At 43.1% G+C, this 24,930-nt stretch overlaps 1 long non-coding RNA gene across 1 annotated transcript in view; it reads right to left on the bottom strand.

Moving 5' to 3' along the window:
* Window positions 1-2,189: 2,189 nt before the first annotated feature.
* The window catches only part of LOC126397104 (uncharacterized), a 32,045-nt gene continuing 9,304 nt past the window's right edge, over window positions 2,190-24,930 (bottom strand). Inside the window, exon 3 of the long non-coding RNA XR_007570613.1 lies at window positions 2,190-2,241. This is a non-coding gene — a long non-coding RNA (uncharacterized LOC126397104). The remainder of the gene's footprint in view (window positions 2,242-24,930) is intronic.

The raw sequence follows: 24,930 nt of genomic DNA, 5'->3' as shown, positions 1-24,930 counted from the left end.
CTTTGTCCAACTGACCAAAACTCAGAATCACTTCACTGAGATATGACACAAATAAAATCCTTAGAATTTAAAACTCTCAACATGTTTCTGTATTTCAGCTTGAAAATGACACAAAACAATGAAATCTATAAAACCATTGTCTGATTCGTGGACAGTCGTTATCGTGATGGATCCAAATCATCAGTTGACAAGTTCACGTTTTGTCCTGCATCATGTTGAGTAGAGATCAGTGTTTGAGTCTCTCAGTCGACGCCTGTGTGTTTGCAGTTTCTCGAGCTCCGAAGGATTTGAGGTGTGAATCTGCCCCCAGCTGCTGACCCTGCTCAGCGGGTCAGAGGGGTCAGAGGTCAGCTGGGAGAGACATCATCAGGTCCGCCAAAAAAAAGGAACTTTATTGATCTAAGTCAGTTTGTTCATAAACAACAAATAACACCTCACAAACAGCAGTTCGTATCATATCCTACAAATTAACCGCCTGAAAATGACGCTCCATCTTGAACGTAGAGTTTCTGTGGTTAGTGTTGGGAAGCCTCCTCACTGCACTGCTTCCTTCTTTACTCCCGTCAGTGGTCATGTGATCGCAGCCTTCCAAAATCCGTGGGTTGTGCACAGATGACTGACTCGTGAATATGTGGGACGACCTGACACGTTTCTTAACGAGGTTGTTCCTCAGAAGCTGAAAACACGGATCGTGTATTTTTACAAATGTGTAAATTTGTTTTGTCTGATACTCACAACTGGCTGACACTAAAATGGATGATATCATGTCATTTAGTGACACTGATATCATTTGTTTTATGGACACCCTGAATGCAGACATTTCAGATGTTGATAGTCTTGTCATCATTTTGGGTAAATACCACACTGAGTGCAGAGGATGAACTCCCTCTTTCACTGTGTTCATGAACAACTTTGCCGACAACTTCAAGTCTCTAAAACATCTGGAAACATATACACCTCTATATCTATGAAATATATATCCATCAGTGTCTGGCTCCGTGCTCTTTGAAAGTCTTTTTGTTACCTGATTGTTCCTACTTTTTTATTTTTGTTGCCTTTTTGTTAGTTGTGCTGCAGCATCATTTCAGCCACAGCTGCTAATCAATTTAATCTTTGATCTTGTGTTCCCTGACTTGTTCTGTGCATTTGCCTTGTGAGAAATAAATAATAATAAAAAAGATTATTGTGGGATGTGAATTTTGGTGCATTACTTTTTGTAGGAAAACGTACGAATGGTGCCAGCTGTAGAGGAACTACAGCCGGTCACACGGTCGCACATCAGATCATCAGATCTTTACAGGAGCAAGTCGACTGAAAAACATCTCAGTTTGATGTCGGCTGTGTTGAATCAGGCTAAACACAATCAAAGTTCAGCTGGAGGTTTAATGTTCCAGTGTTCCAGTCTACAGACTGAAACCTGCTCAGGAGCTTCACAGATGCTCCAACAGCTGCTGAGGGTCAGAGACCAGGACCCCTCCCCCGACAGACCACAGACCCCTGCTGCTCTCTGACCTGCAGGACTGATTCTGATCCACTGACACCAGAGTAAATGTTGGTGCTGTATGTTTCATTGGTCCGTTATTAGATAGCAGATACATGAAAACTTAACTGTTTAACAACACTGAGATTAACGTGGTTCAGTTTAGACACAATAACTATTTGACATGGGCGTATTGTAAGACAATGGGCCCCTGGGCACACATATGCAAACCGTTCCTTAGCGTCCCCATGTTTGGTCCCCCCTCTGTTGGGGTACCTAGCACACAGATCTGGGATCTGGTACTAAAAGGTGGAGCTAGAAACCCTGCAGTCTGATTGGTCAGTAGAGGACGCTCACTCAGGTTTTATGTAACCTCTGTTCATACATCAGTAAACTACAACTATAAAATGAAAGAGAAAAAAATAACTTCATTCACTGGGCCGACTGCCGGCAACTTTTAAGGTGGAACGTTAACTTGTAATGTTACTCAATGCATGAGTTGATGACGTGAATCCATCAGCACACCTTAAATTTCACTGTGACAACTTTGACCNAGTGACAACAACCCCGCCCACATTTAAGAGGACTGTCTGAACAGACCGAGGGTCTAGGTACCATGTCTGAAGGCTTACTGCTGGTTCCAGAGGGACTGGACTGAAAGGGTTTGGTGGGGTTTTGCCTGTTTTAAACAGACAATGCATGTAACAGGCTGAAGTTGACACGGCGTCCCAGAACGTCAACAACCAACACACCCAGGGTACCTTGGACGTCATATGTGGACGTGGAAAGTCCATGACCAAACGTGTGACGAGGTCGCAGTGAGGATGAGTTCTTGTTGTGTGTTCTCTCACTTGAAATAGATTTATTGGCATGAACAAAGATGATCTAAGAAGATTTCCAAAGTATTTTGTAAAAACAAAGTAAATAAAGAATGAGGCTACAAACACCTGAGTGAATGATGTGAGCTGCTTCATCTCAACATGTGTGACCTGAACTCTGCTGAAGTGAGAACGTACGAACACTGAGCAGGTTTCACACACCAGCAGCTGTCTTGGTGTTTTGGTGCATGACAATAAATACGGAGCTCATGATGTAAAAAAAATAATCAGAAATGCTTTCTTTTACTGGGTTACAGTTCTTCATTCCAGTTTCCTGGAAAAAAGGCTCCGTTCACACCCAGTTATTATTTATTAATTTATTATTAACCTTCACACAAATCTCTTCGTTACACAGCCCAGAATTAGAATGGATTAATTTGAAATATATTAACTGAACATTTTCTCTAGGTTCTGTGTCATTAGTTCAATAAATAAGGGAAAGTGTTGACAGAGAATCCTGCAGACACGCAGGGATTAAGTTGTTAAACGAGGCCCCGAGGCAAAAATCTAATGCTCTCTGATGTTGGTGCTAATTGAGCACCCCCCCCCCCCCACACACACACACACACCCCTCATTTGCCTGTCGACACATTTCCAATGCAAATCATCCTCTTTTAATCTCCTGTAAGAAACAATGATACAAATGAAGCATGTTTGTTGTTGAGCAGCAGCAACATTAACTTCACATTAACGTGCTGATTACGAGACTTTAGAGATTCTACAGCTGATCTCAGACCAGTGGCCAGTTTCAGACAGCAGGTTTAACAAACTCTGAGCTGACGAACGCTGAGATGAAAAGTCTGAGAGCAGCCGGTCAGTCAGTTTATGTTCACTCTGAGCTCAATGAAAAAAGACATCATCAATAGAGTGCCGAGCTACGATTTACCATGGCAACAGGTCAATAAATGGCAGATCCTCCATTTTAAAAGAGTAGACGCAGGGGTTTTAATACATGTATGTGCAGACTGCGCATATTTATCTATTTATTAAACAGCCTGAGGCAGAGCAAGGAAAGTGTCAGGAAGTTTTGTCCATTAATTCATCATCAGGTCACAGACTACAGCTTTAATCTGACGGAGACGAAACACACAGTCCAGCGACTGGACATGAAAAATATAGTCAAAGGTTTAAAATATATATTTATATCAAAGACAGAGGTGTGACTGTGACGTCACAGTCTGATCCAGCAATGATGTGTTTGGTGAATCTTTGGCCCGACAGCGTTCTGCGGCTTTATTTCAGATACTTCAACAAATGTTGTAAATTTAAAAACAGTCACTGAAACTCTTTTAAACCTGCTCAGACTGAACGCAGCCTGTATACAAAACTCATTTTCACTCTGCAGCTGCACCGCCATCATACATATTAACAGATAGATATTTTAGGGAATTATGCTCTGTTAACGGGACCAATCACATCATGACTGACAGAGGTAATTATTCATGCTCAGGCCTGCAGATGTTACAGTTTAAACCATCATTTTATTTCTGATTGAAACTGAGACGACACACTGTAGGCAATACACAGTTAGTAAAAGTGGAACTCAGGGTCTGACGGAGAAAACCTGTCAGCGAGCAGGATCACTTCACTTTCCCTCATCTCAGTGTGACTAACTCAGAGTTTTCACGAAACCCTGACCCTTCACATTCACACTGTGGCCCCTCTGTGGGCCCTAAGCCCCAGTTTGGGACCCACATTTTGCAGTTTGACTTTCTGTTACACAGTTTGAATCTGTGTGAACTCACACGTTCCTGAACTGTCAGTGTTGTCACATGTCTGCTGCGTTCCTCGCATTCCTCTGTGGCTGCTCAGGAAGCAAGAATGCAGCTGCAGCGGCGACGCCCACAAAACCGTCCAGCAGCAACGACGGCAGCTCTGCTTCCCCGCTGCCTGCCAGCCCGCCCACCAGGACGGCTGCAGCTCCAAGCACGCAGAGAAAATCCATCTACGGAATGACTGATGAAGTCTGCTGCCTCTGATGTGGAGAAACACTGACTCTGGATCAGTGCAGACAGAACACTAGCTCCTTTTACACTGACAGGCTTTCTGCGAATGTTGGGCCGTTTTGCCGCCAAGCTGCGAGCGTTTAGACACACAGAGCCGGATTGGTGAGTTGATCCGAGGTGCCCAATTTTCCGCCTCGTAGGGTAGACATATTGGAGGAACCCTTTTAGTTTAAACAGACCGAGGCGGCCTTCTGCAACAGGAGGGGCTGTTGATGACTTGTGGGAGGAGCTGTTGATGACGCTGCATGTGCGAGCCACTGGTGGTGGATAAACAGGAAACAGCTGATAGCAGGAATTAGCGAGCAGCTAGTAGCAAGAGGGAAACACAAACCTGACAGACACTGTAAAGATGAGCAACTGGGGAGACAAGGAATTGCGCGCCCTCCTTGTCCTTGCAAACGAAGAGGCCATTAACCGTCAGATGACGGGGACGGTGAAGAACGGGCCGACTTACGAGAGAATCGCCGAAGGACTGACCAGCCGCGGCTTCCCTCCCACGTCACTGTTTACGTCACACGCTGAGCTACACGTTTTGTTACTTGCTCACGCCCCCCATTGCCCCGAAAAAGGCACATTCTGTATAAACAAAAGTAGGCAGGCGGCATTTTGCTGCACTCCCCGATTTTGTTTTTATACTGCCAATGCTGATACTGATTGGGCTTTCCTGCAAATTTGCACAACTCCTGTTTAAAAAGGGCTCCTGACCCTGGATCAGCACAGACAGAACACAGACAGAACACAGACCCTGGATCAGTACAGACAGAACACAGACAGAACACAGACAGAACACAGACAGAACACTGACTCTGGATCAGACGGGAGGAAACCTCTGAAAGCATAAAGTGTGTAACAGCGAGTGATGTGCGGACCCTGTTGGTGGAAACCCGTCTGAGACGCTGAATCACTGTCTGTAAATGTTGTGTGTGACTGCAGTCTGCAGAGTGTGTGTGGTCCCCCTCTGCTTTCTGCACAGACGGATTAAAGCGTGCACTTTGGGTTTACCACATGTCTGGAGCCAGAGAGGCCTCATTTAGGCCGAGACGGGCGGAGTCAGTGTGGAGCTGAGCTGGAACAAACGACCACAGCTCCGTCTGATAGGCTGGAACCAAATGACTTTAATAAAACTTTATTTTTAGTAAACTGCTCCACTAAACTTTTATATTTTTGTGCTCATGTTTAAATCACAGAGCTCCCTCCCTCCTCTGCTCAGGATGTTTGGATCATGAATATTCACAGTAAACTCAGCAGAGATCTGTGCCGATGTTTTATCATTTCACTTCAGAACTGAAGAGTAAGAACTGTAAATTTCCCCCTGGAAGAGAGCTGCTCCAAAAATAATCACCTCATGTTTATAACGTGTTACTCAGCAGATGAATGATCAGAGTGACAGCAGAGAGCTCTCTTTTAAAGGACACATCATGTGATCACCAATCAGCAGAAAACAGTTACACCTGAGCAGCTGCAGGAAGATCCTCCTCACCTCACAGAAACTAAAGAAAAAGGAGGAAAAAATATAAAATGTCCAATGAAATATGTACATTTGATAAAGAAACATAAATACAGTTTAAAAGATCTGCTCCATCCCTCATTGTGTTGTTAGAATACAAACAGTTTGTCAGTAACAAGATGAGAAAACTTTATTTATCCTGAAGGAAACTGTTGTGGAGCAGCTGCAATACAAAGTAGGAGAAAGTGCAAATATAAAGAGTGAAAAATAAAACTAAATATAAACAATACAAATTATTAATGAGGTGCAAAATCATGTTTGTCTGCAGAGGAAAATCTGGTTTGTGTGAATTCTCATGAAAGATATGAAAGAAACACCAGAACATAAAGAGGCACGTCATAAGGTGAGCAAGTGAATGTAAGTGAACGTATGAACGTCAGTGGTGATTGGTTCCTGCTGTGACATGACGAGTCTCGTCTCTGCAGTTTGATGCAAATCAGCCGCGGGGCTGAAGACGTCTTACTGCCATGAAACGGCTCATTTGCCTGACGTTTGCCTCTCATTTGCATAAAGACAGACAGTCCTCACTTGTCATTGTGTGGACGTCTCCACCCTCCACTGTCCCCACTCACTCCACACCTCCTCCTGTTAACTGTCGGCAGGATGAAACCCCGCTCTGGATTTAATACCTGAAACCAAAGTGAATGACAGCAGCAGCCTGCAGGGCCTCATGGGAGACCGCCGACACACTCAGGTGTGTGAGAGGAGACAAACTCAGTAATATTTCTACAGTAAAATACTGCTCCGCCTCCCTTTGAGCGCAGAGACACAGAAACTCTCCTGGATGATGTCGTCACACTGCGGCTTCATGGTCAAAGTTTAACCTTCAGAATCACAACAGGATGTGAAACTCTGTTTTTGGATGTTTGGTGACTGTCAGCTGCCATTTTACTGTGAAAAGCACTGATGCAGGTCAAAGGTCGGACTGTTTTTTGACAGTTGTTTGGTAGCAGTAATCTTTGCAAAAGGCGTCTTTGCTTTAGTTAAAAAAAAAGTATTAATCTGCACAGACACACAGACATTTTCCCAGAAACAGTATCTGACTGCTCCGTACGATGTGTTCATGAGGAGAAACGTGTGCAGCAGTGTGAGAGCGTGCAGAGGAAACATTCATATTCACACCTCAGATTTAAAATGAAAACTGTTTTAATGTTTCCTGATCAAATGAAAGTGACCAAAATGTTAAAAACAAGAATATTATTAATTTAGAGCTGTTTGTGAGTGAGTCAGGTTAATGTTGAAGGCTTATTGAGATGAGAACAGCAGAGTGAGTCAGACAGTCAGAGAGGGGAAACCCAGACAGGATGTGTCTGAACACACACACACACAGACTAATGTTACGTCTTCGGTCCAGATAAACGAGACAAAGTTGCCGTGATCCAGCAGACTGAGTTACATAATGTTTGAACTCTCACCATGAGCTGCTGCGTGACTCAAATCATTAATAAAATGTTTATTGATTCCAGATGAAGCAAAAAGTTTGTGATCAAACAGACCCAGCTTCCTGTCTGATCAGCTGCTGAACACAATCTATCGATCGATCGATCAGTCTGTGTTAGCCCACAAAAACAAATAAGTCAAACCAAAACAGTAACAGCGACACTTTGAACACGAACGTCTCAGTTGCTGCAGAAAGACAAAGTTTGTGTGACTCGCAGCAGTTTTCTGTTGATGAGTTAAAGATGTGGGACGTCAGGACTGAGGCTCTGATGATGAGTGTGACGTGTGACGACTGGAGGGACCCAGTTGGACGCGTCTGTCCTGATCTGGGTCAGCTGGCAGATTAAATAAAATGAGATAAAACTTTATTAACTCAGCAGCTGCACAACCAAGACAGACTGCAAATAAATATATAATAAACTTTATCAATATGCTGCAGAGACCACATGTACACAATGACAGAAATGTAAACAGGTTAAAGGTATGAGGATCATAAAAGTATAAACGTGTAATACATGCTAACATTTAGCCGTTAGCATGCTAGCATTAGGATGTTAACATGGTTAGTAAACTGTTGACGTCAGTAAGATACTTTACATTGGACCAAAGTGTTGGATTTATAAACTAGCCTTACATGCTAACATTTAGCATCTGAGGTTTGGCATATACATTTATACAATGTTTAGCATGTTAGCTTTCCTCACTGGAAAATTATTGGACAGACAGACATTGTAAACTAACAGAAACAACAACCAATATCATTTTCGCTAACTTGCTGCTGATTTACAACTACGTTAAACTTACTGGTGGCTAATTTCCTGCTAACTTTTTGCTAACTCGCTGCTAATTTGCTGCTAACTTGTTGCTAACTCGCTGCTAATTTGCTGCTAACTTGCTAATTTGCTGCTAACTCGCTGCTAATTTGCTGCTAACTTGCTAATTTGCTGCTAACTTGTTGCTAACTCGCTGCTAATTTGCTGCTAACTTGTTGCTAACTCGCTGCTAATTTGCTGCTAACTTGTTGCTGAAGACTTTTACTGGACTTTAACTAAAGTCTACAGAAATATATTAATCTGAGGTTCTGGGTGTGTTTGTAGGTCCAATCTGAAGCTCTTCACTAAAATGCGAGTGCTGTTGTTGAGAGAAATAGGCCCAGAGTGTTATTAACGAATGGTTTTCACTCTCACTGAGCTCAACACTGCTCCTCCTCTTCCTCCTCCTCCTCCTCCTCCTCAGAGTGCCCAGAGTTCGATCTGTCGCTCTGAGAGTGTGGAGCTCTGAGTAACTGAACAATAACAACAAGGTAACACCAGCACTGTGAATTTGTTAGGTTGGACTATTCTGAACGCACCCGTACAATTCACATTAAAACTATAAGTTTATAAATCTATAATTGTCTTTACTTGAGCAGTGACTAACACTCCTCTGACAAACCCAGGCGGGAGCAGATGTGTCTTCTGTGTTATCAAGCTGACTTTTCCTGAGCCAAGACATTTAGTAAAATTAGACCTCACTGTCATTAAACCTCTCAGCTCATTTCCCAGAATCCTCCTGGTGCTGACTGTAACGACATGAAGCAGTTTGTGATGACTGTCACAGCGTGTTGCCACAGAGATGACTGAAAGCCAACGAAGGGTTTGAATCAGACCGACGACGCTCCCAGGACGCTCGTACGCCCGTTTCTTCATTCTGAAAACAAACTCAGGTCTGGAGCTCGTTCAGAAAATGATGTGAATCATCAGTGAGAGAAAGTGACATTATCTCTCTATTTATGTACCGCGCAGATACATGACTCACTGCTGGGTTTGCACAGTTAATATGTTTAAATGATAATTATTGTAGAAAAGATTGATGGTGTTATATGAGCTGTGTGTGTGTGTGTGTGTGTGTGTGTGTGTGTGTGTGTGTGTGTGTGTGTGTGTGTGTGTGTGTGCGTGTCTGTTGGGGAAAAAAAATCTGTGACCCTTTCATGTCCGGGTCAAATCTATCAATATGTTTCAGTTTGAATTCACGTCTGACGGATAAAATGATTCTTACTGATGTGAGAACTTTTGATTTATGTTCCCACGAGGTCGAGATATTACTCAGCCAAGTAAAGGTAAAAAGTTTCCACAGGCCTGCAGCTCAGAAAACAAACCTCTTCAGAGTTCAGAGGCGTCCCAAGCATCAGAATTTAAATCAGAACTGTTTATTAAATACGACTTTATGCCTGTAAATCCTTTTTATTAAAGTCTTTATTAAATAAAGGTTTGTTCACTTGTGCTGTCTCACCTGGACCCTTTCTTGTGTCTGTTCTCTACAACAGAATTTAAACATGTGAAAGAAAAACATCTTTTCAGATATAAATTAGTTGGTTGTTTGTCAGCTCTTCGATTCAAACATTCAACCACAGAAAAGTGTTTTGTTTGTTTTTATGGATGCACATTGGGAGAATTGGGCTTGTGATCAGGATCCTCCTGGACTCTTTCCTTTGGAGGTTTTCTGGGCACATCCAGCTGGTTGCAGACTCTGGGATAGACCCAAAGCATGCTGGAGAGATTATACACCTCATGTGGCCTGGGAACGCCTTGGGATTCCTCAGGAGGAACTGGAAAATGTTGGTGAGGAGAGGGACGTCTGGACTACCCTGCTTTGTCTGCTGACACTGTGAACCCACCCTGGATAACAGACAACAAATAGACGGAATATGTCAGTGTAGATTAGTTTGTGCTCATCTGACAGGTTGTGCGGCCCTGTCTAAAGGTGGCAGAGACCCAACATGAGAAAGCCCCGTCTCCCCTGAGTCCCAGTAACCACAGGCACATCACTGAACCTTAGAACAGTTTAGTTTATTTACATCTTCAGAGATACATAAATGCAGCGCAGACTAACTTCAGGTGGACAAAATAAATCTAATGTGAAAAGCAGCCAATATAACCTGAAGGAATAAAAGAAGCCAAAGTAGAATACTTCCCGTTCCTAACTCAGGTAAACAGGAGAAAACAGGGTTCACAAATGTGAACAGGGTGAGGGTACGAGTGGCGGCAGGTTGGGGAGGAGCAAGACCCCCTCCATCTTTGCTCTTTACGTAGCGTGTCGTCATCTAACATGAGCCAACACCTGACGAGCCAACCAACAACCCAGTCACCAGAATAAATGTTGGCGCTGTGTTTCTGCAAACCGAGTATATGTTACATTTGTATGTTTCATATGTTGCAGATATATCGAAACTTCATTGCTCTTTTACATTTCAATTTTCAGTTTTTGTTGTGACAGCGTTGGGATTAATATGTGATTAGGTTTAAGCACAAAACCACTTGGTTGGAGTTTGGGAAAAATCACGTTTTGGCTTGAAATACCTGATTAATTACTACAAACATGACTGGAAATGTCCTGAACTCCTGACAAAGGATACTCATTACAAAGTTTTTGTAGGGTGAATGTGTCTCTGTTGGAGTTTGTCCCTCAGGCAGCTGTTTGCTTTAATACACCTGACAATAAGATGCATGAACCTCCTTTGCTCGTTCAATAAACAGTAATTTGGACAGAAATAAAAGGACGTGTTGAGGTTTTCACTCATCAGTCATCTAACTGCTTCAGACCCTTTGTGACTCTTTAAGATTCACTTTGTGTTCATTTCTATCCAAACCACAGACTTTGATCTGAGTCCAGATTGTAAACCAGATCACAGGAAACTCAAGTCTTTTCCTTATCAGCCTCTTTCTGCTTCAACCTCTCATTTCCTTCCAGCCGCCCACCCTCCACCCTGCAGCTGGCTGAGGGGAGGTCTGAGCGGAGTTACTCACTGACAGTTTCTCCGGCGGATGGAGGACAGCAGCGAGTCGACAGGATGAGTCAGCTGCAGGAGTGAAGTGATGAAAGTCTCAGACGGCTCAATAACAGTCCTTCACAGAGACTGGAGTCAGGGGCTTTTATTGTGGCGGGGTTAACCACAGCAAGTGATTCCTGCCACGCGTGCCTCAACTCCCTCCAGCCAGCAACCGCTAACTGCTGCTGATACACTCACACACAGTCACAGGCACCACAGCTCCCTGCAGGGACCCGCATCTAACAGGTCCGCTCTGGTTCTGAGGCTTCAAACACTGGATCCATCAGATCCAGATCCAAAAAACACTGAGCAAGAAGATCCGGAGAGAGCCATGAAACCAGGATTCATGGATCCAGATTACACAAACAAAAGCAGCCAAATAAGAGTCTGACTGACTCCACATAGACTCCACACGGGCCAATAATTTATGCATAACCTGTGTTTTTCGGAAGGCTACGATCACATGACCAGTGTGCTGACGGGAGTAAAAAAGGTCCAGTTAGGAGGCAGGTTGGGGCGGACGATGGGTCACAAAACACAGGACTTTCCCCAGGAGACCAGCGCTCAGAGCCACATGAACTTTGAGTCATTTTTAAGGTACGTCCTCATCGTGTTTCTTTTCCTAAACATAACCTCCGTAACTTTACGTTAAATATGTAACTTTAATATATGATAACATGTCATTTGTGGGCTGCTAATTTGTTAGATGTCATAGGAACCACTGTGTGAGTTGTTATTTACCTTTAAATAAACTCTGTGTACTGTATGAAATGTTTCACAGCTCAGTGCTGCAGGAATAATTAAGAAAACACTGCAGCGTGATTTTTTTTCCCCGTGCAGGTTTAATGGTACTTTTACTTACTTCTGTTCAGCCACGTTATTCAAAAACATAAAATATTTTTCCATAGTTATGCAGATGACATGCAGATCTACTTCACCTTATATTCACACCAAATGCAATATGAGTTTGAACGCTAGAATATTTTGTGTTGACTCACGTCACACATGCATGAAATCGCTTAATTGATGAATGAGCTTCCGCCGGTACATCTTGGCCGTCATACATGTCCAGAGGATCTCAGTGCTGATTGGCGAACTGGTCGCTGAAGGGTATAAGCCTATTTTACATCTTTCACGTTGTGTCCACGGCACCGCCCACTGGGATGCGGCTTTACATTGACTTTACATGTAATTCACTTGCATAAATTGTTCATTTGCGCCCGGTGTGAACATCAGAGCCAAACAGCATCAACAAACTAACTGAGCTCAACTCTTTACGACATCAAATCCTGGATGGCTGCAAGTTTCCTCCAGCTCAATGAGAGTAAAACAGAAGACACTGTATTTGGACCACAGCACTTGACCAGCATTATTTCTCCTCATCTTCGCCCTTTGGCCCCCTCGGTTAGATCTCACAGTTAATTTTGAGTTGAAGTTTGACAAACAAATCATTTAGGTAGTAAAATTAAGTTTCCTGCAGCTGCGTCTCCAAACTCAGATCAATTCTCTGTATTTCTGACCTGGAGAAAGTCATCCACACCTTCATTTCCTCCCACCTCCATTACTGCATCTCGTTATATTTTGGTTTTACTCAGTCGTGTTCATCCCGTCTTCAACTCGTCCAAAATGCAGCAGCAAGAGGTCAAAAAGGAGGGAGCCCATTACCCTCAGTAATGGTGTTAAATGGCCCCACCCCCTCTGACATCACAGAGCTTCTCTCCATTTATCACACTGTGAGAGACCAAAGACTTCTGTCTGGCCCCAGATCCAGGACTTTCTCTTCCTCCCACCACCACTGAGATTTCCAAGAGTCGTCTCAAAACACACTTTTGTGCATTAGTGATTGTCATTGTTGCTGTTACTGTCCCAGTCTGGTGACAGTATAAAACAAGGAGACAGTTTTGGCTACAGGTGCAGTGATAATGGTTATTATTATTTTATTGCTATTATCACTCAAATAGTTGTGTTTCTTTTCCTCTGTGTGTGTGTGTGTGTGTGTGTGTGTGTGTGTGCCGTAGGAGAACTTTGGATCACCTCTGTTTATGTTTAACGTGCTGTATGAATAAAGTTGACTTGATTTGTGACTGATATTTTTACAGTGTATTCAGTAAAAGTACTTTTACTGCAGTAAAGGGTCTAAATACGTCTTTCACCACTGTTGTTGTGTGTGTGTGTGTGTGTGTGTGTGTGTTTTTTTCAGTTTTGCAGAAGTTAATTCCAAAATACACAAATGAAAAAATGCTGCGGAAACACAGATGCGTCTGCTGGTGGTGAGTTAGTGTGGGAAATAAATACTGTCGGTGTGACAGCTGCAGACTGACGACTGTGTTCAATTTCCTGGAACTCAGAGAGTCTGCAAACTTCTTTATCATCGATCCTCACTGCCTGTCTGTCTGCCTGTCTGCCTGTGCGTGTGTCTGTCTGTGCGTGTGTCTGTCTGTCTGTCTGTGCGTGTGTGTCAGTGTTTGGACACGAGGGTGTGAATGTCCTCTCCTTCTCCCTCCGCCCTGATCCTGATATTTATCTGATGACTCAGGTGTTAGTGTGTTAGCAGCATGTTAGCGGCGTGTTCTTGTTCCTGCAGCAGAACCTGTTTGCCCTTCCCCCCACCTTGCTCCAGGACATCTTTTATTTTCATTTAACCATTGTGAAATACAGCATGTACGCAACACACCATCACAGAACACAGATACGCCTACTGTGTGTGGCTGGAACCCAAAAATAACTTGAGGCAACAAACTTTCTGTCTGTAACATTCAGTTCATGTAAAAACTAAAACGGTCTCGCAGCAACAAATTCCTATTTATAGTCCATCAATAGAAGTACTGATTTTGTACATTTGGCACTGTTAATAGTTTATTTTATTTTGGTCATTTTCCAACTTATAAATCTCAGATGCACTCATACATAGACAATAAATAAACATTAAGGTAATGTTGTTTTAATATTAAAACAAAAGATAAACAAAATACTAAAACAGGACCTAAAGGTGTCGGCTGAAGCCTCAGCTTATTACACCTTCCCTTTAACATTCATTATTTTTGTCAGCTTCCTTTAAATTCTACGGAGCAGTAACAGAAATTAACAGAAAGATGATATAAGTTGTTTATGACATCACTGATTCTGCAGTGCACTGGGTTCATGGAGCGATGATGAGGACAGATGCGACTAAAAATGTTCAGGATAATAATCACACTAATATCACATTCATTTAAATTTAAAGACTATTTATTATTCAGTTTCATTAACAGACGTATGTGGTTTCTTCTTCTTGTCTTCACAGGAGTTAACTGCTGCAGCTGGAGAGCTAACATGCTAACATGCTAACATGCTGTGAACATGACGTCAAGAGCAGCAGGTAACTTGTGTTGCAATAAACACTAATGATGATCAACTGATCGTGTAATATAATAACTCTGTGTGTGTGTGTGTGTGTGTGTTGACTAAGTCAGACAGAGCTGAACTGGAGGTGGGTGTGTTTTGACGTAATTGAACCTGTGTGTGTGTGTTAATGTATTTCTGCAGGTGTGTTTTAGTAACGTTCGGACGACAGACGTCAGTCAGTGTGTCACAGTAAACACTAACTGCACTGTGTGACATGAACACACACACACACACACACACACACACACACACCGTCCTGCTGACACAAATACTCAGTAGAGCTCCAACTGTAGATTAATCCGCCACTGAAAATAGTCCCCAACAAAGTCACTACTTCGTCCTGTCAGTTTGATAAAAGCCACAGTGAGCAGCTCTTGGAGGAAATGACTGATCAAACTATAGATGTGTGTTTTTAAAGATCTTCAGGAGGAACCAATGAGCTCGTAGCAGAGACACACACAGGAAGTCATCAGTGGTGTGATCAGAGCTTCAGGGGTTTACCTGTCAGGGGTTTCACAGGTTTGTTGTCCGTCTTCTCAGTGCCTACGACCGAATCACAGCCGTGCTGATGTTCAGTACAGCAGCTCTCCCTCTCGTGTGATGTTGATTAAGTAAATTACTTTCTCGTGCTGCAGCTGCTCAGACAGAAACACTGTGAGTCACACTGACCCTGCAGGACTCAGAGCTCAGGTACATTAAATATACTCAGAGGAACAAACAGTGAGTAAGAGCAAATGATATCTGCAGGCTGCAGGTTAAACACACACACACACACACACACACACACACGATTGAAATGTCATCAGTGAGACAGGAAGAAGCAGCAGAGATGAAGACGACAGAGTTTCTCCTTCCGACCTTTGACCCCTCTGCTCCTCGGGACTTCCTGCTGATCCTCTCACATTGACAGGAAGGAGCTGAGGTCAGGTGGTGTGTGTTGTGTGTGTGTACAGTGGAGGTCAAAGGTCAAGAGGAGACACTCACACCTGAGCTGAAGACTCAAAGAGTTTGACAATAAGAGAGAGCAGAGAGCACACACGCAGCTGTGAGGTGAACTGACCCTTTAAAACGCCTCTCTGTGATTGGTCATTCATACTGTGGACTGTCACCTGATCACGACTGTCTGTGGTCTGAGCTGGGCCAACTGGTGCGGTCCATCAGAAGCACAGTATTATTTCCATCACAGTCTCAGATAAAAGCAGTTGTTCCTGCAGCAGCCTGCTGACGATATTTCAGATTTTAGAATAAAGTTTGGGGCGTTGTGATGTTTCCTGTTGTGTTCCCGTTATTTTGTCCACCCCCCGTATGTGTCTGCTGCAGCACATTTGAATGTGAAGTGAATGTTGTGTTTTATTTCTCTGCAGCAGCTCTGTGTGCTTTCAGGGAGGAGGCTAATGCTAATGCTAACAGTCACTGTTGGTTCAAACAGGAAGCCTGCAGGCCACACACACACACACACACACACACACACACACACACACACACACACACACACTCCCATCATTAGCATGTTAGCTTAGTGCTGTGACTCAGCTGATGAGCAGCATTATAAATATTTACAGTCATATTTTTAGCTGAACAGACGTCTGTTTCTATTTTTAACTCGTCACCACGTCACGCCTGCTGCTTTTATAAACTCTGATGTTATCACATATAATGATTTAAGAACATCACCTCACACATGATCATCAGTGACACCTGGTCGGGGCGTAATTCACTGGGGGAAAGACTTTGTCAGAGGACACTGACTCTTTTTACAGTGTGACATTATTTTAAATAAAGGTACGGAAAAGGACGTGGTGTTTGTAGCCTGTATTATAAGTTGTAGGAAATTATACAAAGGATGAATGTGGAGAGTTTGGAAATAAAATACTTCTGCAGGAGTGAGTGCTACAACACAAAAATGAGTTAGCATGTTAGCATGTTAGCACTTCCTGTTCCCTCATCTTGAAGTCAGTGTGTTAGATGTCAGAAATGAGGTCTGTAGTTAACACGAGCTGAGAGACTTCCACCTTCATCAGTAAATACGCCGCTGTGAAGTAAGAAGCTTTTCTTTCTTTCAAAATCATTTTATTTTTGCACAATTTGTCACAAATTAACATTAAAAATCAATTTCACTCCTCGTTTTACACAGTTTGTTTTATTGTGAGGGTTCTGACTCACAGACAAGCGTCACTTTAAGCCTTAATAAAATGTAAACAGGTGAGTTGGTTAAAAATGTACCCCTCGTACAGCTGTCATGAATGTTGAAAGCAGCTATAGAGACTAAACAGGCTGTAGACATGGACCCGGCCCTGGAGCCAGCCCCTAGTGGACATTAGAGGAACTGCAGTTTTTGACACTTGAGCGTTGGCTTCATGTTCCAGCCCTGGAACTGCTTGTAAACTTTCACACACACTCAGACCCCGCTGGCTCGCCATCAGTTTGAGGGTTGGCTATCTCACGCAAGGACACTTGAGATCAAACCGCCGATCATTTGACCACTCTACCTCCAGAGCCACAGCCATCCCCACATTGAGATTTTCTTTTTGAGGGTTTGAGATATTTTTGGGGGCTTTTTTGCCTTTAATGGACAGGACAGTATGTTAAGTGTGAAGGGTGGAGAGAGAGAGGGGATGACACGCAGGAACCAGGAACTGAACCCACAGTCACTGCAGCAAGGACACAGCCTTTTGTACATGGGATATATTCAGATTTTCAACCAGCTTTGTGTCAAAACAATGTGGGTGGTTTGTGTAGATGAACTGTGGTAAACTTCCCCCCGTCCGACCAGGCCTAAATTCACAAAATGCGCCATCCTGCAGCGTTTCACTGGCTGTTGCTTGAACTGTAGCCTGCACTCCTGCCCGCCACCCACGCCATCTATACCACACACGCCACGCACGCCACGCTTGCCACGCACGCCACCACCACGGACACAAAGAGTATAGATGCAGATCAAGAGACAAACCCGCCCGTCTCCCTCAAACTGAGACTAAACTCTGATCAAACTGTAAAACTAAGCAGCGCTGATCAAATATAAACCCAGATTCTGTCACTGCGGCGCCTGTTTCTCTTCTTAAAGGTTTTCAGGAACAGATTTTAACTCACTGTTCAACTGTAATACAAAATAGTTTGTTACCAGCCGGCCGCCATTGTGTCAAACAGAGAGTGCGCATTACATCACCCACCAGTCGGAGTGTTTACTGGTCCGGTGCAGCACAGCGCATTCTGATAGGTTTTCTACCAACTGAGCAAAAGCACCAGTTTCAAAAGTATTTGTGTTTTTCTTGTGCAGAGACCAGTTTTATAAAAACACATCTTTCAGCAGAGACAAAACCAAACGCTTCCTGGAAGGATTTAAAAAGTCATCAACAAGAAACATGAAAAACATCAGCGTGCTCCTTCATCACAGAGCTTTAATCGTCTAACTCTCCATATATTTAGCTTCAGGTTCATGAGGTGAACACAGGTGACAGCGGGTCACACGGGGCCACTGGTTCAATCCTCCCTCCTGTCCTTCAGTAAACACTCAAACCTGCAGCTGCTGCTGCTGTGCGGCTGAGCTGCGGCTCTGTCACATGATCTCAGGTGTATTCATGCTGTCAGACACCTGGGCTCACCTGCTCAGCATCACCTCAGCTGGGATCAAAGTGACATCACTGACATGTCAGCTGGAAGTCATGTGGAGTCAGGTGACGGAGATGTTTTGCTGTTATGTTTGTGTGAACATGTGAATTCAACATGTTTCTGTTCCACTTCCTGTTTGTGCATCAGACACAGAAACAGAGTTGCGTCATGTTCGGTCTGAACCCGGTCGCTGACTCTGATCCAGGTCCAGATCCCACAGGCCTGTTGTTTCCCAGAAGTCTGCAGGGCTGAGAGGCTGCAGAGGGGACAGCCTTACATGGTCACTGTGTGTGTGTGTGTGTGTGTGTGTGTGTGTTCAAATATGCAAGAAACTAAGCATTAAAAAAGATGTTATGAAAGAGAAAAGAGACTTTAAATGTGAACAAACATCCTGATGGTGTGTCTGCTGTCAGTGTGATCCGTCTCACGTGCCGTCTGCTTTGCAACACTTCAGGTGTTTTCAGGTAACGGCGTGGAGACAGACTGCAGCTGCCTCTCAGGTATTTTACTGCTGCTGTCTGAGTTCATGACATGAACCGGAGGTTAACCACGGCTCAGATGTGTCATTAAACTCCTGATCAATATAAACAAAGAGGCGGTGACATGAACTCACTGAACTCATCACATTTCCTCAACATGTTCTCATCCCAACTCGTGGACCTACGTATGTAAATATGACGTGCTGGGTACCCTCCTGCGTCAGTTTTGGACGTTCACAGATTTTCTTTTCTTTTTAGGTTTCCTTCCAACAAAAACATGTGGTTAGGTTTAATAAAACATGATGGTTTGGCTCTACATTCACACAGGACATGAACACTGAGCTCCTGGCCGCACTCAGCAGTTTGTCTGGCCCCGCCCCCGCTCTATACATATTTTGTCACTCCTTACATTACAGTACTTGCAGAGCGTATCATATCGCCGTAAAAGGTGACTCTGCATCGGTGTCTGAAGCCCACAAAGTTGAGGTACCTGACGACTTCAGATTTTGCCTGCTGCCTCTCAAACTGCAGCTTTGTGAAAGCATTAGTTATGTGGTGAGGGGAAGCCCTGGCTGGTGACGTCAGCAGCCGGGACTCCCTAATGACTCGATTTGATTCAGGTGTGACTGATTTTGCCGGGAAGAGGAGAGAACAAAAGACACTGACACGCTGCGATTCGTGTGGTGCACCCGTTACTGCGGCTCGGCACTCTGTCAGGAGGGTGGGTGCCGTTCGCAGCAAGTTAGAACTGCCGGCGGTGAAGACAGGTAGCCAGGGGGTTAGCTGTTCCTGCGTTAGTGTGGAGAGGGAGGGCTACATAATTAATTGGGCCCGTTGTTGTCCTGGGGTGACTGGTTGCCCCCTGCTTACCTGAGCTCTCCTCGCTTTTTAGGAAATGTGTTTCCCTTTTGTGATGAATTAATAAAGATTATTTTTTGTATATTACCTACCCGCAACTGTGGTTATTTGAAGGGCTGACATAGCAGTACTTTCTGCTAAATTAGGAAAACCCAGATTTATTACAGTTATATTATGAAAATTAAGTTGTACTTTTTTGCAGAGTTTGGTCAATTTCTGGTTTTGCCGGTCCGGTTCAGTGTACAAGCTTAAACTGGTTAAACTGGTGAACTGTCTGACACTTCTGGCAAAATAAAAAGCAGCCTACATCATCAACCTGTGTTGACGGCGTCACCGTGCTGAATCCAACTTGTGTGACATTAGTAATAACCAATATGACATCATGATTAACAGAATATTATGTTTATTAATTGAGCCACTAGTGTCTGACCGACTGTGAGCCGAGCACGCTAACATGAAGCAGATCCCATTTCAGTAGAGGTGAAGTCAAGGACACATTGGTCGATTTGACCAAAGTATGAATAAAAAACATCCCACAAGTGTTTTGATTTCTGTTGAGCAACACTCTTCAGAGTTCTCGAGCACTCAACCATACATCAGCCTTTAGTGACAACAATTTGGATTTGAAGTCAAACGAAATGGCGTCCTAATGTTCTGTGTGCCATTATGAGCCGAGCTTTTGTCAGACATGTTTCTATTTATATCTGTCACTGGCTTTGAGAGTGCTGCAACAGGCGAGGAATGAACGTTGAAATGAGGAACTTTTATTATACCGTCCGACAAAACATCGCTATGGAGCGGAAAGTTTCTGGTAAATAACCATCAATAATAACAAGCTGTTGGATATATTGTTTTAGTAGATATCACAATATAAAAATTGTGTTTTCTGTTTTATAAAAAAGTAACATTACAAACTAAAGAAGATCGTAAGTACTCACCTATCTCTGAAGCGGTTACGTCTCCAGTCTGATCTCAAACAAACAGCTGAAAGCTACGTGGGTTGTTTACATGACGTAACAGATTTAATGGCTTTAACGTGGACGGAACGCTCCAATGTTACGTGATGCTACGCTATAGTCAGATGATAGTCAGGTTACTGTTGGGACGCAGCGTCGTTATATTCCACTCAGGAGCAGCTGCTGAATCATGTGTGTCACCTGGTAAAATTAGGTGTACTGGTGCGGTCTGGTGTTGGGCTTAATATCAAAACAGTCTCAAAATCTTCACACCGTCCCAATCTGGGGAGCAGGAACATATTCATTTTCTGGTAACTTGACTTTTTGGATATTTAATATTTGTTGTGTATTAAAGTGCATTGTGTCTAATTCTCTCTCCTCCCTCGATGATGTCTGTCCACTCAGTTAACTCTCTGCCTTCACAACAAAACAACGGAGGTGAACTGAGTTAAATCATGACATTAAAAACAGCACCAACAGAGTCCCTGTTATTCTGAATAATCACCTGGAGACATTTTTCATTGGAACAATTTTTCTACAGTCGTCTCTATAAAAGTGTTGAATGTAAACACATTCTGGTTTCAGTGCACACAAACATGACATTTAGTCAGATTTTCTCATGTGACCAGGCTGGAAAATTAAATAATATAAAATGTGTGTAACGGAGAGAACAATAACACAATGTGTACAGGATGTCTGACAGCATTTATTCAGTCCTCATGATAAACCAGACTAAAATGAAAAGTGATAAGGTGATTAAATAATGCTGCGGCTCTTTGTCTGTTTCAGGACTTTGACTTTTGCCCCAGTTTGGCCTCTGGTTTGTCGCTTGTGCTGCAGAGACCAGATGATAAGGACACGCAGGAGGAGAGGAAGTGTTCACTGTTTCCAAGACAAAAGACTATTGTGTCGTCTGAGTTGACCTGAGAAAGGCTGTGGCGAGCGGCGCTCAGCGTTCACATCAGGACAACAATATATGAGACAGAGAGGAGAATAGAGGAGGATAGATGGTGAGGAGGGATCAGAGCCGGAGTCAAGGACACATTGGTCTCTCTGTTGTCCTGAAGGAGGTCGGGGAGCTCTCAGTTCTCACCAGGACAAAGACAGGAAGACGTTAAGACTGGACATGATGCTGGGAGAGTTTTGTCTCTCACCAGCGTCCATGAACATCTGGATGTTAAAGTCCTGCTCTGTGATAAAGACACAATCCCATTTCTTCTGAGTGCAGACAACCCTTCAAGACCCTGATACGTCATCAGTAGTTGTCGATTACGTTTACATGAACAGACGTGGCCGGCAATATCTGCATGGACGCTTCAGTTTCAGGCTATCAGTCGATCAAGTTATTAGCAGGCCGCTAACGTTAGCGACCCGTGCTCCCAGCCTGTCACCCTGCACTGATATAAGAGGAGCGCTAACAGGTGCAGCAACATCACTAAAGGACTTCAGTTTAATTTCAGTCATCATATGACGTAGAAATATGTCAAAATGTGTGACTGTCACGTTAACACGTTCTCATCCCAACTCGATGTAGGGAACTGATCACCTTCGATAAATAAAGTGAGCTCAACTTTACAGTGCAGATAATATGCAAACCTAACAAGAAGAGTTTTACAAGAAAAAGTTGAAACGTTATGAGAATAACGTCAAAGTTGTTACGAATAAAAGTCACATTGCTATGAGAATTAAAATTATTGTTTGAGGAAAATGATGTAGGATAGAAGTTATTGTTTTCTGGGAAAAGCTTTAATATAATATAGCTCATAATATAATATGTACAAGAAATAGAGTGTGCCAGTAAACCCGGAACTCCGTTAGCGCTTTTAGCACTTCCGGTTCTCTCGTCTAAAGTCAATACGTTTTTTGAATGGGATTTTGGTAAAATGCCTCAAATAAGGTCTGTAGTTAACAAAAGCTTCAGCGAGTTTCAGGTTTTGTTCTACGACATAAAACACGTCAGTAAATACCCTACTTGTGAATTTTTAAGCTTTTACGTGTGGTAAAAAAAGGCGGTTGCTAACAAGTTGCTCAATACGACTACAAACCCTGTCGGGGACATTAAACGTCATCACCCCCGAACAGGTGAGAGTGCTGCAGTCCGCCATTACAGCTTCTTATTTAGCTTAAACAGTCCGATTTCCCCATTATACAATGTTTTTAAAATAAAGCGGCCGAAATCAGTTGAAAGCTTAGTGGCGGTGACGTCAAGAGTCATGCGACCGTGGAGTAGTCATGTAGTCCGTTAAAGCCTAACGTTAGCTTTTTACTTCTGGCGATCGCATTTAAGCTTCAAATGCGGTATGAAAGGTGTTCATATGTGAAGATTATCTCGCTGAACAAAACCTGTAAGTATCATAAACTTGTGTTAGCCACAGAGCTTATTTTCTGACATAATCCAAAACGCAATGCAAAAATCACATTCACTTTCTCTTCCGGGAACCAGCGCGATGCTAAACTTCCAGGTTTTGACGTCAGCCCTGGCACACTCTATACTTGTAGTTTTACAAAAAAAAAAGTGGTAACATGAAGAGCATAAGTCGTTTTCGCAGGAAAAAGTAACAACATCCAGATAATGCAAAGAGCCTACATGGGGGAGAAGTAATATTTTACAAAAACACATTATGAACATTATGAGGTAAAATTCCATTAAAACATCAGAATTGTAGTTTTACAAGAAAAGGTAAGATTATGAGAGGATGGACAAAGTTTATCTGTTCAGTTTTAAAAAAAAAAGTCAAAACGTTATGAGAGTAAAGTAGGCTAATAGCTTAGTGAGTTTAGTTTTTATTTTTACGAGAGCTGTAATATATCAGAAAATATCCATTTTATTTATGAATCTCTTCATATTTATTGTGTTGTGTGTTTGTGCATCATCTTTCAGTATTTAACATGTTCTTGTTTGATAATCGCTCAGCAAACACTATGAATTACTTTGCATGTAATCAGGCTAAAAAACAAAAACCTGGGACATGATTTTTTTTTCTCCAAGTGGAACAAAGTTGAGTTAATTCTCATGTTGACAACAGATGGTGGACGGAGTGAAAGGCTGAGGAAGGATAAACTCAACATGTTTGACGAGAAATCTTTATCTTAAAGTGGAGAAACAGTTTCCTCCACCACGCTGTGGTCGCTCTGGTATTAAACTGACAGATGTGAAAGATGAACAGTTTCCAAACTCTCTCTGACCACTTGCAGCTCTGCAATCTGCCGTCAACACGCAGATCCAGGCTGCCTCATTAAAAACAGATGATTGGCTACTAATTGGGCGTCCTCAGCCTCCCATCCCCCCACATCCCAATCACCCCCCATCACGTCAGGCTCTGCTGGGCCTCGCTGGACCAGCTGCTGCCTGTCTGAGACTCCCAGAGCCTGCAGACAGACGGAGCTTCGACAGCAGCTCAGTCTCCCAGGAGAACAATAACACTTATACCATAATTACTATTTATTATAATTATCATCACAGTATTTAACCTCAAACAAATTCAGAGTTCCAGGTCAGTGCTCCCATAAAATGTTCACACTCTTTACAAATGTATAGAGAATTAAGTTTTAAAAGAATTCAGTAAAACTCCATTTTGAATGATGTCCATAGTGAGCTAAATATCTCTGCATCAGTGCTGCATGAGGTTCAATAAAGACGAAGAAACACACTGTAAATGTTTGTTCCCCTGAACATGGAGAGTGATATGGATCAAATAAATGCTGCTACATTACACATACTGTTAGCATCAAAATCCTTAATGGTGTGGTAAGATTAATAGAATGTAAAGGAATATACTTTATTTTTTAACATTTAAAACAACAACTGTCTGTCAGTCTTTCACTTTCCTGCAATGAGCTCTCATTATTTTCTTTATCAGACACTGTGCTCACTTCAGAGAGCGTGGAGTTCTGCAGGATCACAACGTGTTCAGACTGAAGCATCATGATGTGATTAATGATGTGCTTTTATTTAGCCCGAACTCAGAGTGTGTTTACCTGCTCAGGACAGTGAGTGCCTTCACTGGATACATGATGTGACACGTCCTCTGCAGGAGATAATCATTGAATATCAAGCAAAACAAAGTGTTCCCTCTGTGAAATATTTAACACAGATACAGAATGGGGAGGAATGAGAATTCACAGTAAATACATCACGTGACATACTCATTAAAGGGATAGGGCACCCAAAAATGAAAATTCAGCCATTATCTACTCACCCATATGCCGAGGGAGGCTCAGGTGAAGTTTTAGAGTCCTCGCAAGCCTTGCGGTGATCAGCGGGGGGAGCGCCAGCACACCTAATGGCAGACGGCGCCCCAGATTCAAACGTCCAAGAACACAAAACTGAATCCACATAGTATCTCCATACTGCTCGTCCATAGTGATCCAAGTGTGCTGCAGCCCCGACATAAAAAGTTGTTTGGAAAAACGTCATATGAACTCTGTTTTTAGCCTCACTGTAGCCTGTAGCTCTGACTGCTTCTCTGTGCTCCGCGCTCACGTGTGCGCGCTCAGGGTGATCGGTGATGCACGGTCTCTGAAG

Source organism: Epinephelus moara, chromosome 10, assembly GCF_006386435.1.
Source record: "Epinephelus moara isolate mb chromosome 10, YSFRI_EMoa_1.0, whole genome shotgun sequence".
In the NCBI taxonomy this organism is placed as follows: domain Eukaryota; kingdom Metazoa; phylum Chordata; class Actinopteri; order Perciformes; family Serranidae; genus Epinephelus; species Epinephelus moara.
The sequence above is the reverse complement of the archived record's forward strand: the minus strand, read 5'-3'. Positions and strand labels throughout refer to the sequence as shown.